The sequence below is a fragment of the Ursus arctos genome, unplaced genomic scaffold, assembly GCF_023065955.2.
Source record: "Ursus arctos isolate Adak ecotype North America unplaced genomic scaffold, UrsArc2.0 scaffold_16, whole genome shotgun sequence".
Lineage (NCBI taxonomy): Eukaryota > Metazoa > Chordata > Mammalia > Carnivora > Ursidae > Ursus > Ursus arctos.
Genome location: NW_026622830.1, coordinates 4,558,426 through 4,564,579, shown reverse-complemented (window position 1 = coordinate 4,564,579; position 6,154 = coordinate 4,558,426).

Sequence of the window (6,154 nt, the reverse complement as noted above, 5' to 3'; positions counted from 1 at the left end):
CAAAGGATAGACATCGGCCGCAGGCCTCAAGAATTCTGACCAGCAATAACCTGGAAGAAACCCTCCACCCCCGACGGGACAGCCGTGTAAGTGGCGGCTATGCGGATGGACTGGAGGCCCTGCAGGGTGTGTGCCTGAGTGATCCCCTCTTGGGTCGTGTTTCCAACTGAGTTTTTGGTGGCTGCCTTTTGCAACGGTGCTGCAGGTGTGGATGCCGATAGAGCCAGACACGTCGGCTGTGGAGCAGAGCACACGACGGCTGGGTCCTGGCCCTCGGGTGCGCCTGGCCGGGAGGTACAGGAGCGTGGGCCGCACCCGGGGTGGGTCCTTTTGAAGGCCCGCACGGATGGAGGAGGGCGGGCCGGCTAGAGACTTGCCCAGCTGAATTTAGTGCACCTCGTTTAAGAGCTCCGATCATCACCCCAAATGGGAGCGACCCGTAACTCTTCCTGGTCTCTCCTCACCGCAGCAGAGCGATTCACTTAGCCTGGCATCCTTCGTGGCTCAGTTTACCAGGATGCTGTGTTGCTCTAACGGGCTGGCTTAGTTCTGGTCCTCAGCCTCCCTCCTTCTAGTCAGAGCCTGTGGGGAGCCGATGGAGAGGTCCGGGCAAGGTCTTCACAGGAGGGATGTCTGAGAGTCGGGTGCAGGGAGGACGGGATAGGGCTGCAGGGGCTACCTCCACTCATCAGTTACCGTGAGTTCCCGTGCTCCCCTAGGATTCGGGGAGACAAACTTGCTTCATTTGATCTTGGCTACAAGTGAAACTTAGCGGTGTGTGTAATATAAACGTGCGCTTCGAGTTACATATCCCTGTGTGTGTGTTAGCCCTTAGCGACTCCTCTAATTTTCTCTCCAGTTTCCCTTGACCACCCAGATGTCACCTCTGACCTCGTTGCCTGATCTGATGCTTCCGTTTCGTTTTGTTTTGAAATTGAGGGAAACGGTGGGTACTGGGGTGAACTAACGTGGACGCTGGGTGGGCATGGGACAGACTTCCAGCTCGTCTGAACGCGCTCCAGACTTGGGACTCGGAGTTAGACCGCGGGCATCAGCTGGGTGCCCCGTGCGCCGTGGCCCGACGCCACACCACCCTCCGCGTCGTTCTCCCAGTGTCCAGCCAGGCCTCCTTCCCACACAAAGGGACATTCCACAGAGTCAAATGGCAGAGACTTGTGCACAATTATCTGGTCAATTGAGGCAAGAGAAAATAATCATTTGTTCAATTGTCCAGATTAGCTCTCTGGACCATCCTGAATGCTGGGGATAATTGTGTGGCCTCCACTTCAGCTCCGTAATCTGGCTAAAATGGACCGTTTAAGTGAGACTCCATTCACTACGTGTACATTTAAATTAGACGTAGTGAAAGTAGACCACTGGGTTTAGTGTTTTCTGTTTGTCAACTATTATTCTAAAATTGCTTTTAGCTAATCATCCCAATTCTGCCGTTAGTAATCACTCTTTCTCTCGTTTCGTAGATGTAATGGAGGCGGAAGGGGCTCTGGTTTGTATCATCTGGTGTCTCTCGGAGGAAGAGCTGAGGGAATCACATGTTTTTTAACTTGGTGTTCTGACTCAGGACCCCGTAACAGACCTTCATTTCCATCGCCGCTTGGGCAGAGAGACCCCACCCCCCACTTCCCCAGACGGGGTCGCTGAGACCCCTCCCGAGGGCTCGCCTTGGTCATACTGCCCATATATCCCGGGGCTAGAGCTAGAGTCTTCAGCTCTCTCATTGCCAGACCAGTACTGTTGCTGTTTATGCCATTTTAATTGTTCATTTCTTTCCATAAAATTAAATGACCTTCTTCCAGAAAGATTTAATGGTCAAGATGGGATGCGGTAAAGGCTCCTTGAGGATTTTTTCCTTATTACGAAGATGAGACCAGACTGAGGCTAGGAGCGATTTGCAAACAGTGGTATGTCATTATCCCTAGTTCAGTTTTTCGTGTGATTGGTGTGAAGAGATTGCTGCTGACTAATCCCGCCACCAAACAGAAAGCCATGACTGTTGGGTGACATGACGTAGCGTGCGGACACGTGCACGGCTGGCTGTTCCTGGACAGAGTACCCACACGTATGTGTATGCATGCCCAGAGCGAGTGCTTCCCAGGATGGAGACTGTCATTTTAAAGTTGTAAATAGTAAAAAATAAGCTGGAGCAAAACTGATTCTACAATTGCCTAAGAATGTAGCACTTCATTTCCACACTATGCAATGGCTAGAAATTGATTTTTTTTTAAATCCAATTAAGCCTCAAGGTTGGTTATCCATTTAAAAGGTCGGCTGAGTTAAACAATGACAGTACCTTCAGTTCATGCTAATAATTAAATTTACACAGAGCTCGAGCACTTCCATCGCGCCTCGCGGAGGTGGACGTCGTGTGTGTGTTGCACAGAAATGCGCCACGGAAGTCCCCAGCGGCCGTGGCTGCGCGCCGGCCGACCGTGACCCCTGCCCAGGGCTGCCCGCAGCCCGGCCACCGGCCCCAGCGCTCCTTCCCGTCGGGTTCCCACAGCCCACCCCGGAGAGCCCTGGTCCCCGCTCACCTCCCGTCCTCCCCTTCCTCCGGCCCCGGGAGCGCTCCCCTGGGAGACGGAAAGTAACCTCGTTTAAAGAGAAAAAAGGGGGTTCTTGGTGTGTGTGTGTGTACCCTTGGTGTATGCATGGACGTCCTCGGCCTCACGTGCTGCCAAGTTTATAATGTGGCAAATAAATCGTGTTTTAAAAATAGGCCTTTATGGTACGTATTGCCTCTGTGTTCCCAACGTGTTAAGAAAAAGACTTCAAAATGTCTTTTTATGGTTCTCATAGGTGATGTTTAAGCATTTGAATTTATGAAGATGTTAGGAGAACCGGGAACCGATTGGAATGCTTTTTATTCTGTTTGGGTTATAATGTCACTTCCGTTTTATAAATCACTGAGCAGGGATAAGTGATCTTATTTCGAATCTAGCATTTTAACCTGCATTGTAATATAAGTAAGGTCACTCCAATTCAGTACTTTCCATCCATAACTATGGACCAGCCTGAAAGATGGAACCTTCCAGATTGAGTGAGGAAAAAAAAGTGTGTGTGTGTGTGTGTATACACACACACACACACACACACACACACTGAATTTACCTCTCAGGGCCCTTAAGAAAAACCAGCAATTCCTGCTTGGCGTCCCACCCTTTCCCTCACGCAGCTTAGCTGCCAAAAGCCTCAGCAACAGATTTGTGATTCTTTTTTACTTTTTAAAAGATCCGCATTTAGATAATGCAGACAGACGAATGGCTTAAAGATACAAGGATGTTTCTGGAGGAAAGAATGTGACTCGGGTGTTTGAAGACGGACTCATTTTTGATGCACGGGAGAAAGACTATCAAAGGATAGTGTAAGTGAAGGTTTTCCTAAAGAAAAGATTTCTTGATCCAGGTCAACATTTCCCCCTTCCTCCGGCTTTTCTCTACCCCTTCATTTCCATGCGCCGAGTTGCCTCAAGGAACGCCGACCAGCTTCTGTCGGTTAAGCACCTCTCCCTCTCTGCCCTCCCACAGCCACCCCCATCCCAAGGCTCCAGATCTTCCACATGGCCCTTGAAAACTTCTGCAGCCACGGAAATAATTTTGCTGGTACTCAGAAGTAAATAAGAATTTGGTCCCTGAGACAGGAGGGTTATTACTGTCCGACAAGGTGGGCTTCCTGGGAAGATAATTTAGGCTGCTCGAGCAGCAGGGGACTGCCCACAGCAGCTAGCTCAGCCCCTCATTTTATCAAAAAGTCCTAAAAACTGATGTGGGAAGGAACGCTTTTTGTTGTTAATAAGTGGTTCCTCCATACGCTTTTATTAACGCCATTCTCTCATCGCGCCGATATCAGAAGGTAAAAAGCACTCTAGATGAAATCACAGAATGTGCTTTTCAAGCAAAGTGCAAAAGATTACATGCGATATGCTGTCTTTTGTATAGATCCGTGAGTACGCATAAATGTAGTTTTTCAAAAAGAAACAGGAAAGATAAACCAAAACCTGATAAAAATGGTTACCTCCGGGGGAGGGGAGGAGGAGTGGAAAAGAAGTGGAAGGGACAGGGGACTCCTTTGAGCATTCCTTGCTGCAGTTTCAACTTTGGAGCCACATAAATGTGCATATTCAAAAAAGAAAATGTAAAAAAAGGAAAAGAAAAAGAAAACAGCGAGCCCTTCAGTTCAGCTCAAACAGAAACATAGGAATCTAGATAGACATCAGACGGACTGACCGTACAAAAGCCAAGTCAATGTTGAATATACCAGGGGGATCATTCTAAGAAAAAGAAGAATAAATGAACTCTGGAACTTGAGGGCGTGGGTTTGGGGTCAGGAGGGGAGGCTGTCGGGAGTGCTCTGGGAAAGAGCAGCTGAGGACCCACGGAAGGGTGATTGGGACCTCGGGTTCTCGTAGGGGGAGGACTGAATTTCCAGCTGGACATCTGAACAGCCTTTCCCCCCGACCGCAGGGAGACCAGGGCTCCCATGAGGCCGGCAGAGTCTTCATTTGGGCCAAGGAAGGAGCAGAGTGAGCCTGGGGACCATCTTAACTGTTCCAAGGAGGACAGGAATCCTCAGAGACCGATAGGAACGTGTGAGAAAGACACAGGTGCCAGCCTGATGGGGCCCTGCCTGGCCCAGATGGGGCGAGTGACCGTGGACAGAACTGGGGCAGCGCCCGCCCCAGAGCCCACAGCCACTGCCCACCGTGACACTGGCCTGTTTTCGGGGTAATCCTCTGCCACCACTATCGTGTAATTCTCTCTTGAAAACGAGGCTCTGCGCTTTCCTTTTTGCACCGGACCCCACAGATTATGTGAGTCTGGCCTGGGGATGAGGGGAGCCAGGGAGGTCTCCACACAAGACCTCCAGGTGGTTAAAGGGATGATCCAGCTAGAAAATCACCCTGTTGCGAGCAGTGCTGGATTCAAGCACAGGTCCTCACTGGGTATGGAAGCTTCGGGGGAGAGGTCAGGAGACAGAACACACTCACAGCCTCGGAGTCTCCATGCACTTTGAAGAGGAAACTGAGCTGAATGCCTTGAGTTATGAAGGGGGAAACGGCCCTTTGCCGTGAAGAGATCTGGCTGACCCCACTTGAAACAAAGAGCCCACCTTGGCCAGTGACAGGAGACACATGGGTTCTGTGGCTCCTGGAGAGGTACGGTGGCAAACACAACGTGTTTAACCCGAATCTAATCATAAGGAAACAATTCAGACTGCGGGACCTTCTACGCCACATGTCAATGTCAGGAAGGACAAAGGCAGGGAGTGTTCTGGATTCAAGGAGACCAAAGAGAATTGACCACCAAGCGGAATGCCTGGTCCTTACTTCGATTCTGGATTTTAACAAGGGATCGAAGGACATTTTGGGGACAATCAAACAAATTTCAATGTGGACCGTGTATTCGATAATACTTTTGTTTCTATGTTAATTTTCCACGGGTATGATCAGGATATTCTCGGGATTGTGTGGGCCATTGTCCTTGTTCCTAAGAGAGAGATACACACTGAGGTGTTTACGGTTAAAGTGTATGTAACTAACTTTAAAGTGCACGACAGAATACATGTGCACGTACACATTTGATCTAGGTAGAGGGTATACAAGTGTGCATTGTAGTGGTTTTTCAACGTTTCCATAAGTTAACGCGTTTCTCAAAAACGTTTCTGGAGAAACGTGATATTCGTGGCAGTTGGTTCCTCTACAACCCTTCAGGGAACATTCGGCGCAAATCTTCTGGGTGCATGACTGATGTAATTTACGAAGTGTAATTGAGGCACACCCCACCATGCGTAGGCGCTGCTGTGGTGGCGAGGAAGGCGCAGACATCCCCAGCACAGGGCTCGTCCCCGGAAGCCGCGCAGGTGTCTGGCCTGCCTGTTCGCTGGGGGCTCCCCGCCAGGCCAGCTGCTCCACGGAGTGAGGTCGTGGAGCTGAGCCGGCCTCTGCCCCCTCTCTGCAGGTGCTACGGCAGATCACTGTCCACCAGGAATGAACCCTACCTCCATTTCACGTTCGTCTTGACCAAGGCACTTCCACAGGCTTTGTCACCCACAAGGTCAAGTTCAAACTCTGTGGCTCAGCATACTTCTCATGCACACTCTGTGTACACGTGAGCTTGCGACCAGTCCAAATGGACTATGC